The sequence below is a fragment of the Triturus cristatus genome, chromosome 9, assembly GCF_964204655.1.
Source record: "Triturus cristatus chromosome 9, aTriCri1.1, whole genome shotgun sequence".
In the NCBI taxonomy this organism is placed as follows: domain Eukaryota; kingdom Metazoa; phylum Chordata; class Amphibia; order Caudata; family Salamandridae; genus Triturus; species Triturus cristatus.
This window is the reverse complement of record NC_140592.1, coordinates 1,164,521,993-1,164,534,967: the sequence shown is the minus strand read 5'-3', so window position 1 is coordinate 1,164,534,967 and position 12,975 is coordinate 1,164,521,993. Positions and strand designations below refer to the sequence as shown.

The following is a 12,975-nucleotide window of genomic DNA, read 5'->3' as shown; positions in this document are numbered from 1 at the left end:
CTCGCTGGGGCATGTAGTCTCTATGTAATACGATGCATTGGTGATCTATTTATCATACACTCATTTTGAGAGCAAGTGACTGAAAAACGTTGATTATGTGGCTAATAGTCATGAAGTCCCCAGGTTGATGTCAACAAACAAGCAAATGAGAAAGTTATTTTTTTAACAATTGCATTGCACCCTTAACAAGAATCGTTGGCAGTAATACATTCTGCAGGATACAGGAAGACATTGTAGCTCTATGCAAGTATATATATCTCTACAGCCACTCACGTGCTCGTGGTCAAACGTATCAGGCAGCCATTAAACACAACACAAATGAATGTATGAGGTTGATTTAATAATCTAAGCACTGATGAGGACAGAAGAAAAGAAATAAATGAAGGGAGGGAGGGAGGAATGAGGAGTCAGAGGGAATGAAAATGGAAAGGGGAAAAGAAGGAAAGGAGAAAAGGAGAAAAGGAAGAAGAGCTGGAGAGTAGAAACAAACAGAAGAAAAAGAAAGCAAGAAAGAATGAATGGAGAAAAATAAGAAGGGCAGAAGCTGAAGAAAGAGAAAATGAAAGGAGAAAATGGAGAGGAAGCAGAGGAGAGAATGAGAAAAGGAAAGGGCGAAGGAAAGAGAAGGAGGGAAGCGAAAAAAATGATATGAGAAGGAAAGGAGTGATGAAAAAGAGAGTATTGAAAATGTAGAGAAGGAAATGTGAGAAGGTAAGAGGAAAAGAAGGCGAGAAGGAGAAAAGGGAGGGAAGCTGAGAAGGAAAGGGGAGAAACAAGGAGAAAAGGTAGGAAAGAAAGAAAGAAAGAAAGAAAGAAAGAAAGAAAGAAAGAAAGAAAGAAAGAAAGAAAGAAAGAAGAAAAAAAAGGAGAGACAAAGAGACAATTAAAAGGCAGAGGAGAGACAGAAATGAAAAAAGGAGAGAAGAAATATAGAAACAGGGAACAAAACAGGAGAAGCAAAGGAAAAGCAGAAGAAAAGGGAGAAGAAAAAAGAGAGGAAAAGAAAGGAGGAAAAGCAAGATGGAAGGAATAATAGACAAGAAGGAGAGAAGAAAATTCACGTTAGCTCTTTCATACATAGTGATGCCTGCGACTATGAATGATTACAAGCAGGACATTGTTGCATAAGAAGTTGGGCAGCTTTGCCCTGCACTGTGACCTTCCCTCACAGAATTGGGCCCAGACAATTTTAAAGTGCGGCTTTGCAGGCGGCTGGAGATATTCTCAAACCTACTGACAGTTAGCATGTCAGAGCTACTGAGAGGGCAGCCTGTGCGCTACTGATAGGTACCTGTGGAAGATCCTTAAATTGCAGGGACTGACAGAGAAAGAGCTTGTCTCCTGTGCAAACGCAAGGGCTTAGCCGCAGCATTTTCAGCCTAATAAAGCAGAAAAATGCCAATCTCCACATCCTACAAAGTTGAAACAAAATATTCATAAGAAATCTTACTATCTCAGATTTACCCTGAATGGGTAATGTCCCTATAACAACAAGGTCATTAACAAAATGAATGTATTTAATCAAAATATTTTTAGTAAGTTCAGGTAAAAAAACAAGTGACTTCCCTACATTCCTTTTCCAGATTCCATAACATTCAACACACTTGACGCTGAAACGGTGGATGGGGAGGAATACAATCAGGAATAAGGACTCCACCACAAACATTTACAGGCCGAAATCCATTAGTACATAAAACAATCACAGACAACCTGACAAAAAACATAAAGTAAGCCACATAGCAAACAATGTTGTTCATCGTGTGGGTAAATATCTTTGCAGCCTTACCCCTTACTTTGGGAAACAACAATTTGAAGAGGATAAAGAGGATATAAAGGCAGAGGATAAACATTTTTGGGATGTCTGATGAAGTAGTAATCGCTGGATCCTGCTTTTCTCCAGATGTGATCCTTGCCATGGCTGCAGACTGAGAGCAGGAGCTCCCTTCATCCACAGCTGGCTCCCTGGCATTACTTCCAATTGTCAAAATGCTGACTGCACTATATTTCCTAGACACTAAATCTTCCCAGAGGGCCAGTGGCACACTGTAGCCATCTCACATGCAAGCCAGCCATGCTGCTTGCAACATATACTCAGATGTATCACCTGTCAAATGCAAGAGTTTGTCACCGATGAAAATGGGTAACAAGGGAATTGTATTCCATTGTACATTTCCCTCAGGGTATTATGCGTCATTGATTCCACACACATAGTACTTTAATCACCCTACCAGAGGGAATACGACCCATCAAAGTGAAAGCTGTGTGCGATGTCAAGGACTTGCATGTACAAGCACAGCGTATTTCCTAAGTCATTAACACTAAACTCAAATGTATGTTTTTTCCCAAAATATGTAGTGAGTGTTGCAAGAAGAAGTAAGCCTTGGGTACGGTGAAAGCCATGTGCTTCGATTCAATCTCATGTGCTCTAAAGGGCATATGTTTCCCCTCCTGTTCCTAGACTTGTTTAGATTATTAAGTGCTACATCCCGAGCATCCCGAGTGTTTCTCGAAATAATGAATCTGCAATCAGAAGGCACCATTCCTATTCAAGTAGCTTCTTCGTAGCTCTAATTCCACTCTTGTATCTTTGGAAGCTTTATAAAATGCTATTATCAAGGGTGTGCTTTCTTGTTGGCATCAGTGACTTCTTTAATTCTATGTTTCTTTATTGTTCTAAAGCATGGTGCAGCATTTACTTTACCTGCCCTCTTTCGCATTACAACGCAAATCCAGAAGCAATGCAAAAGTATTATTTCACTCTAGCTTGTCAGCTGTAGATTATAATGCATTTAGAGGTTTTTTTCCTTCTAGCATGTAGCTATACAGAGCGATGCAACTCTAATGCTGCATTTCCTAGATGTGGCCTAAATTAAACAATAGAATGTTCACGCTGGTTAAAACTGTGAATTCCTTTGAGCATATACAGAATCCCCCTGAGCATGGGAAGGACGTCTGCGTGCATCTAAATGCCTACTCATTCTGTAGAGAACTCAGGTATCATAGAGTAAAGGAAGTCGAATTATTTTACTTATTTCTCCATTGCAAATATGTGTATGTAGAAGTAAAATGCAGGAATTTAGGAAAGAAACTACAGACATATTTTAAAAATATAAATTGCCTTTTACAATAAAGAGATGCCTTAAAAATAAAAAAGAACTGCACTGTGTACTTTTTGACGGAATGTGTAGGGCACGGAATTGCATCAGGTGCAGTCAACACCAAGCCTGGTACAATTTTGCATATCTTCCACACTCTCCAAATGTGCACTCGTTATCTCTTGCACTTGAAAACATAATTTAAGAGTGAGATGAAGTGGCAGGGTGAGTCTGGTGATGGATGGTGGAATCACGACTAGGTAGCCTTGGCATTCGGCACCCCCAACATTAAATAGCTGTGAGCCGTGCTTTGGAGAAAAGGTTTGGGACTCAGCAGTTACTCTTTAACAAACTAAGCACTTTGTAACTCCATGCAAATGAAGGAACACTTGCGTATGAATGTGGTGACCATTCGATTATACCACTGGTCAGAATGTGCACACTGATTTATAGGCCTAGCACATGTCACCCCAAAGTCTCTTCTTCAAAACATGTCATTCCTCTTACTTGTAATTAGTTACTCTTCTCAATGGTTCCAGCGACCACCCTTTAATTTAATTCCTGGCCTGGACTGTGACTACATAGATATGCTTGACTCAATCGCTCTCTCGTGTGTTCAAGAAAAGGCAAAATGGTACATACAATCACACTATACGACTTGGCAATCCTTTTTGCACGTTATTTTCTCCCCTCTGCCATGTTGTGTATTCAGGTCAGCTGGCTCTGGACTTTGTGAGAGCAATCAAAAGTCCGAAAGACAGACTGGCGAAATGTTTTAGCAGAAGGGGTTTTCAGGACTACTATGTCAAGCCCTGTGTCTGCTCTTGTGTCAACGGACACAGAATAGTATTTTGTTAAAATACTGAGTGCATGTTTAGTCCTGTAATCAACAGCACAGGTACCTCTGTGGAGCAGGTCTGATGTGGCCTTGCCAAATATGGTGCCTAATGGGTGGGCTCTTGGTAACCAAGTGTTGGTCAGTGGAGGAAGTTGGCTCTCTATATAGTATACTAAACCTACGTACACTGTGCAGAGAGTCCGGTAGGTCATCAATTGGTTAACAGAGGCCTGGGAAGCAAGTTACGCTTTCAAATCTGTAACATAAGATCACTGAGTCGATTTAAACTGTTATGCATAAGATAAAATAATATTTTTGGTTTGGCCTGAACAAACGTGTGCGCACATACAAGTCCATCTATGGTGACATGTATCTGTGTTAAATGACTACAGGGGCAATTGCAAAGAGGGAGAGAGATTAGGGCTCAGGGCATGGTGGGATGCACTTCTAGAGTTGTTATCCTTTACTGTCCACCATCACATGAGCTGGTGTCTTTTGTGTATGGTTGATTTTCAAAAGGAAAATCATTTAGGAAATTCAACGTAAGAGTACGTTTTGTAGAACTCAAAAGGGAAGAGGCCCAGTGGAGGCATGAGCAACATAAGCAAAGCATAGATGGTCGAAGTGTGAGGCAGGTGTACCAGGCACATTCATTCTTATGAGCCTTGCCTCAGAAGACTTTCAGACAGGAATCTGTTCATTAGGTTCTGTCAAACCTGAGAAGAAATGTGTCCAGAAAAGCCTCAGCAATGAAGGCTTGGGATACCGTTATTTAGTGTTGGAAGGAATACAACTGGAAATGTATTTACTGCAGGCCTCTACTACTACACAATATGTAAATATTATATGGAGTAAAGAGTATGTTGAGGCACCAGAAATCATAGAATTCAACTTTTTCAAAAATGTTTTATAAATAAATTAACACAGAGAGGACATGGAGTCCTTGTATCTGGAGGTGCTGATGTGATTCTAGGTAGGTAGATAATGCCAGCTGACAATAAGAAGGTCATTTTATGGGGATCCAGTATGGTAAAATTTAAATCTGTGTAAGGGTGTAGGTCACACTGTTGTTGACAGATAATCCTATATGTTATTAGAATCACATTAAGGATTCTCCATAAAGGACTGAGACCGCCCCTTGCTTGACAGGGCAGTTTTGAATGTCAGCATCTGCGTAGAAGGCTGACATCTGTTGAGAAGTTTCTTGAACTCTGCTGCCAGGTTCAGAATGATGGTCAAAAGATATATGCAATATTTTGCCATGTTACTGACTGTTGAGATGAAGCTCAGACACCCAATTAATGTGGGTTACTAAACTGGAATAGCCAGTCCAGCAAGACTGGGAAGTTTGGGGAGAGGAGGATATAATGTAATTGATGGTCAGAGGCCATAAGGACACATGCAGTGACTCTCTCTGCAGGGTCTAGGACACACACTGGTAAGCATGTGGAAACCATGAAGCTTCATACTCAACAATGCAAAGGATCCCCGCTCAGCTCTTTGAGCCCCAGTCCTACAGATTTGCTTCATTAATCTACTGCCTTTCTTAGAGGATTTAGTAAGCCTTAAAGAGAGAAAAGATCCGACAGAATGGTGTTGAAGTGTCTTTGGGACTTCAGGAGGCCAGACTTGTGCATTTGGAAAGCGTGATTCCTTCAGACCAAGAAAGGCTCCTCTGGCCCACCGTACTCACTGCTTCTTCTTAAGCACTTCCAGGGCGAAACTTTTGGTCAGGTCCCACTGTGATTTTATCAATGTTATTAAAGCACTACTGGTGGGGCAGTTTGTTTGCTCTGCGTTTATGTTCCTGTTTGCTTAAGCCTCCGTTTCTAATTATAGACTTCAGAGGACGGAGACTGAGTAACGTATTTAACTTGTTTTTGGCAAAAAATATTTGAGCCATGTGAAACGTTGGGGATATTGGACTAAGGCATCGCGTGACATTTGGATACGTCCTTCATAACTCAACACTGCGGCAGGGGAAATAGAAAGACTTTTATCTAAGTAGTGTTTATCTACGCAACACAGTGATACCTTGTGCTGGTGCTTGCATAAGAACACATTACACAACAGCCACTTTAGCATTTCTTCAGAATGCAGTCAGCCTACTTCTCATTCCTTGCTAATGAAGAACAAAGAGATATTTCCCAACAAACGCGCCTGAATACGTCGGTTCTAGCCACAGAGAACATTTTTCTTTCTGATTTTCGCGCCCTCCCAGCTATCTTTCTGGTGGCAGTAGAGCTCTGTTCGTGCACCACTGGAAGACACTCGAAGGAGTCGAGGGGATTCCTTAGTGTTTGTAACTCAAGTCATATCCCGAGGAGTCTTTTTTGTGGCCTTTGTTGCACTGAAACTATGCAGGTTCATAAACCCTAAGGGGTGAGGAGGCAGGAACCGATGCATCTCATTACTGCCCAAACTTAACTGCAGAGATTCTCTTCTGGCAAGAGCTTCACTTGCCTGTGATAGGAAAGCTCATCGCTGCTTCCAAACTCACAGCGTCTTCTGCCGCTGTCTGCATCTCTTTCAGGACTGCCCATGACGTTGCACCACCAAGGAGGGAAACAGATAGTGCTGTGTCCTTATGTGTATGAGGCCTCTAGTGGCCCTCAGCAGACTCCTTACAATCATTAGGTAATCTGATCCATGCGGCTGGGTGTGGTTAATAAAGTTTGTGACACAGTACGTTAAGTTAACGATTGCATGCTGAAGAATGAAGACATGCAAATGTGTTCTGGGTTTATCTCTAGGTTATCTCTTGTTCTTTTGACCAGCCAGCCAGCTGGTAGTATATAAACCTTGAAATTTCCGCATTGGTTCTTATGGACAATAAGTCCCAGCTCTTTAAGTTACCACCCTCGAGAAATGATCCCCATTTCATTATTCCTGCTTTTTTTAATGGGCCTGCTAGAGAGTCTTTCAGGCATTCAGGTGTTCCAGGTGAGTTCCATATTGATGCTAAGGGGCTATAGTACGGAATTTTCCGTACTCTTCTTATCTCATACCATAATTTGTACGCTGATCCCAATACCTTTATTTGAACTTTTTTTAAATACCTCGGGGGGCCAAACTTATAAAGACAGTGATCATGGTCGGTTGCTACTTTCCAGTAAGGGGAATAAAATTTGTGTGGTCTAAAATGACTTCTGATATTCTTAAATTGGAAGGCTCTGTAATACGTCATAAGGTCTGGGCTGGCTATACCCCCTCGGTTTTTCTTCAGGCAAAGCTTTTTCCACGCTATCCTTACTCCTTTGGAGGCCCAAATAAAAGCATTAATGTCACTTTGTATCTTTCTTAACCATTGGGACTTAAACTCCAGCGGGATAGCATTAAATAGGAAGTTAAACTTAGGCAGGATCTCCATTTTAATAACATTAGCTATCCCCAAGAAGGTAAGAGAGAGACAGCTCCATGATCTTAATAGCTTCCTCATTTCTTTTATTTTTAAATTCAAATTTACTTGGGCAATTTCGTCAATGTTTTTTAAGACTTCTATCCCCAGATATTTGATGTTATTATTAGATTCTATCATTGGCAAGTTCATGTTCCAATGCATAGTCTCAGTCTTCCGATGGTTAACTTGGTAACCGGAGATACTCCCAAAATCTGTTAGTAATCTTGTTATACTATTGAGGGACTTATTAAGATCACTTGTATAAATCATTAAATCGTCGTCATATAATGCCACTTTGAAAACCCTACCTTTAAATTTAAAGGGAATAATTTCATGAGACCTCCTGATCGTACTGGCTAAGGGTTCTATGTATAGATTAAAAAGATGGGGAGAAAGTGGGTAGCCCTGTCTCGTACCTCTTTTGATCTGGAATCCTTTCGATAAACTTCCATTAATGAGTATTTTTGCTACAGGAGCAGTATAAATGTTCGTCATTGCTCTATAGAAATTATCCCCTAGGCCATAATGAAGAATGGCCGTCTGCAAGAATGACCAATTCACACGGTCGAATGCTTTCGCAGCATCGAATGTGAGAACTGCAAGAGGGGACTTTTCCTGGCTGGGAATATTGATAGCTCTGATTAGTTGGTGAGTGAGATTGTGTAGCTGTCTCCCCCTGATAAAACCTTTTTGGTCATTGTGGATGAGTTTATCTGATATGGTTCCAAGTCTTGTTGCTAAAATCTGCGTAAATTTTTTATAATCGTTGTTCAGTAGGGATATGGGCCTGTACGACTCACATTTAAGGGGATCTTTACCGGGTTTCAGGATCAAGCTAATGGTTGCTCATTCCATGATTTTGGGAGTGGAGAACCTTCTAAGTAGATAGAATTGAAAAGGTCCACTAATCTAGGGGCCAGGGATTCTTTTAGGGCTAAATAAAGCTCATTTGTATTAGTGTCTGGGCCAGCAGCCTTCCCTTTTTTCACTCTATTAATCACCTTCAAAACCTCTTCTATGGTAATTGCTGCATAGTACGTTAAGTTAACAATTGCATGCTGAAGAATCAAGAAGTGCAAACCAGAGATCAGTGTGTGGCGTGGTCTGTCACCTGCTCCCGTGTTTGGGGGAAAGCTACACATAGTAAGTAAATATGACTCTTAGAGAGCTGTTTACTTTATTTTCATGCCTTTTCTTCTTGATCCCAGAGGCTGAAAGTAGCAAGAGCAGTTCTATAACTACCAAAGGACCAATGCGGAGGGGGGTTGGGGGGGTGGCTGATAGCCCTGGCAACCCCTAGTAGCCACCATGGGAGAGCCTCTGTAGAACAAAGAAACACATGGGTTAGGAATCCTTGGGCAGAAAAAACCAGGCTGAGAAGTGCTGAGAAGCCTACACAAGGCTAGTGGCACTTCATCCAACAAGAGAAGTGTTTACAGTGAAAGGCGTGCCTGCTGGAGGATGAGCAATGCAACTCTGGGACTTCAACGGATGACCAGATCAATTGAATTTTACACATGTGAGGTGTCTCTGTATTTCTAAGAACATCTTGTGAGCAATCTTGGTCCTGTGGGTAGGTTTAGGCAGGAAAGGTCTTGTGGGGCGGTATCTTCATTCAGCCAACCTGAACTCAAAGTATGTCCACAATGCGGATATAAGGCACAGCCAAAAGATATTCATTAGATTTATTTTTAATTGAAGCGCCCTCACACTGCCCAAGGACAATTTCATAGCGCAGTCCACATGGAGCAGGGATAAACGTATTTGTTGGAAGTGGCCCTTTCTGCAGGGTCACCCCAAACATTTTGCCTTCCTCTTCCATTTGTTCCTGAATTCGTTTTTGTTAGCTTTAGGACCCTGTACACTGCTAACCAGTGCTATAGTGCTTGTTTAATCATTACCTTTATTTTTGATTGAAGAACCCTCACACTGCCCAAGGACTACTTCATAATAAAGTCCACAAAGAGAGCAAGGGCTAGCTTTTTGGGCAATGGATACACCCCTTGAGAGATCGGTTGGTACCCCCAGTCCCACATCACGGAAGCCCTAACAGGAAGCCCTTGGCCTCGTGGTATTCACAATCCTTGAAAGAATTGCAAAGCCACGTTAGGTCCTTAGAACGCAGATGGTGTCGAAATTATGAAGGGACAGAGCAAAATAATTTCAAAGCAGCCCTTAGAAAATATCATGCACTGATTAAAATCACCAAAAAAGCCTATTATACGGCTATATTAATACCTATTAAACCACCAACCACAAAGCGATTTCCAAAATAGTCAATCAATTCACAAACCCTAAAATCTTGCAACAAGATATCCCCCCCTCTCAGCGTCTCTGTAATAAAATAGCTGAATTTTTTTAACAGAAAGTTCGGATATTACAAAATGATTTCCCCCCTCCGATTCTTTCTGTCACTAATAATGAAGTTTCTGTAGACATGGACAGAGCCTGCATGCAAATCTTTAAGCCAATAACTTTGGAAGAATCGCGTCAGGAGATCCTGTCTATCAAATCAGGCTCCCCTTTTGATCCCTGTCCCCCCATGTTATTACATGCTATTATCGATATCGTTAACCTCAATGTAAATAATATAATAAGCTCTTCTCTATCAACAGCCAAGATTCCGGCGGATTGGAAACTTGCAGCTGTAAAGCCACTCCAAAAGAAACAACTTGAGGATCCTGCTACTCTTTTCTTACCTACTCTGTGTAAGATAACAGAAACATTTGTCAATATTCAACTCACAACATATCTGGAGGAAGCAAATCTGCTCCATTTCAACCAATCCGGTTTCAGAGCTCAACACTCTACAGAATCTGCCCTATTGTATGCGGCCAAAACCCTTAGAGCCGCCCTGAATCAGGGAAAAAGAGCAGTCCTGGTGTTGTTAGACCTGTCGGCTGCTTTTGACGTGGTCTCACACGCCATTCTTCTGTACCGTTTGGCATCCTTTGGAATTTCTGGTATTCTCCTAGCCTGAATAAAGAACTTCCTGCAAGATCGCAGACAAGTGATCACACTAGGCCAATAGACCTCACAAGAAAATGCACTGCTCTCAGGGGTACCCTAGGGTTTAAGTCTTAGCCCCACTCTCTTCAATGCCTGTATGGCTCCACTGATCAGGCTGATATCGTCCTTTAACATAGAGACTATCTCATATGCGGACGATACGCAGCTTATTCTGGTCTTGGACAATAACACCACTCACGTGAAAGAAAATCTCCGCCAGTGCCTTACCGTGACTTTCAGCTGGATGAAAAATAACCATCTTGAGTGTAATTCCGAAAAAACGGTACACTAAATACAGTGAACGTGGTCAAGAACCTGGGAATAAAATTTGATACCACTCTATCTTTTAAACAGAAGTCTTTGGTAGTTGCCGGCACCTGTGTTCACATCATAAAAAGCCTAAAGAAATTCTTCAATCTGATTCCCATCTCAGCAAGGGAAAACAGTTGCCATCGCCCTAATTACTTCCAGGTTTGACTATTGTAATAGCATCTATGCAGGTACCAACAAGTCGGTTCTACACAAACTGCAAATGGTCCAGCATGCTGCAGCACGGTTAGTGCTGAAGTGGCCTAGGAGGTCATCCGCTTCTACGGCGCTAGATATACTCCACTTGCTGCCAATCCATAAACGTGTCCTGTTCAAGGTCCTTATCATCACTTTTAGGGCATTCCATTCCTTGGGACCTCAATACCTTTGAACAAGTTTCAAGCGTTACACTCCCTCCCGAAGTTTAAGATCATCAAATGCCAATCTGCTGAAAATGCCAGCTTTCAGACTGGCATCGAAGGGAGGAAAATCGCTCACAGTGATAGGCTCAAAGGCTTGGAATAAACTTCCCCTACAGCTCTGCCAGATCATATCTGCGTCCCTTTTTAGGAAGGCCCTACAAACCTGGATTTTCAGTGCTCCTGACACTCTCTGCAAAACTCTGATCTGATTCCCTGTTTCTTACCGTCAGCAGTTAACCGTTAACCAGGCTTTTTGTTTCCATCTCTGGGTTCCGTTTTAGCGCCATGATGTTCCTTAGAGTGACAGTTGCGCTCTATAAATGTCCTATTACATTACATTATTACATAAAGGTACCTGTTGCAAATGGCCCTTTGTTCAGTGTCACCCCCAAACCATTCCTCCTTCATTTTTTTATGAATTCGTTTTTGTTGGCTTTAGGACTGTGCCACTGGTAACCAGTGCTATAGTGTTTGTTTATTCATTCAATTTATTTTTGATTGAAGAGCCCTCACACTGCCCAAGGACTAATTCATACAGAAGCAAAGGCAAAAGGATATGTGGGAGACGATCAGACTAATAAAAGGTAGCAAGAAAATCCATTAGTTCCTACGGGTGGGAACCTAGTCCCCTGGCAAAATCTTTAAATAATTCAAACACTCACTCAACCGTCACCAGTTGTTTCACACAATAAGATTTTATGTTTTCTTTATCAATTCATTCCCTGATTATTTCACACAGGAAGCCGGGACAAGACCCCAACATAATTAATACTGGCAGTGGCCCATATGTGCTTTAGGAGCACTCTATTTCTTACTAAAGACTGTACCCCATATGTGTCTGCCCTCTCCCTCCTGGACACAATGAAAGTCCAAAGCTGCGTCATGAGTCCAGAACTCCCCACCTGGGAAGCAGCGAGACTGTAAACATTGAGAAACCTTTACAGAGACGGACAGCTGATACCCTTCATGACGCTAGTGACAGATGACGGACTCCCTCAAGGACAGTTCCTGTTCCATGCCCCCCTACTCGCGAAGCTGAGGGCGCGTTAGGGTGACATGTCACAAGAACCGGCACTGCATCACACTATTCAATACATTCATACCATGGGCGCAGGGAGGCGGCTTATTGAATGATTTGCTGACTCACTGAGCACGCACACAGCACATTGACTGCCTTCACTTAGAAATCGCTGGGACACCGCCTTACAAAACCTCAGTGCCGACAAAGAGTGGGAGGCCATCCTGCAGGGACCAGTCTATATACCCAGAAATGCAAGGTTCTGCCTCATACACTTTTATATAATTCACATGGCATACCTTAGACCGGAGAACATAAACAGGTATTTTTGCCCCACGGAAGCCCAATATCCCCATTGTCAACTGGTGAATGCTGACCTACTTCATATGCTATGGGGTTGCTCTGCTCTGGTCACTTACTGGCTTACAGTCACCACCCATCTCACAGAGATTGCACTGAACGCACAGTGGCAAACACCTGGGAGACTTGCATTCTGGGTCTATACCGCAGATCCAAACAAAACAAAAGATTGTCACGCTTCATAGATCTGGGCATCATCACTGCCAAACCCCTGATCACTAGGCGCTGGAAAAATACAGAACCCGCACCTTGGGAAGCATGGCACTGCTCTTTCACTAAATGGGCACAAGCTGAGAGTGTAGCATTGAGGTGGGAAGACGCTCTGGGCTTGCGCCAGATTTCGCTGGCTCCCACATTCGATACCATGCTTATGGACTAACGCAAATCCCATCAGGAGCCCCACTCCACAGCCCCAGAAGTGCAAGCTGGGCCAGAAGCAATCGAGGCTGACCTCACTTAGACACCAACTGCTAACACTGCTAACCAACGTGACCACTCGCGCCCCCTACACCTAATCTCCTATC

General features: G+C 42.4%; 2 protein-coding genes across 6 annotated transcripts in view; one reads left to right on the top strand and one right to left on the bottom strand.

The window, feature by feature from the left end:
• Positions 1-12,975, top strand: part of LOC146799567 (uncharacterized) — a 338,081-nt gene that overhangs the window by 85,406 nt on the left and 239,700 nt on the right. The window lies entirely within an intron of this gene.
• The window catches only part of TMEM229B (transmembrane protein 229B), a 367,657-nt gene that overhangs the window by 190,425 nt on the left and 164,257 nt on the right, over positions 1-12,975 (bottom strand). The gene's annotated exons all lie outside the window — the stretch shown is intronic.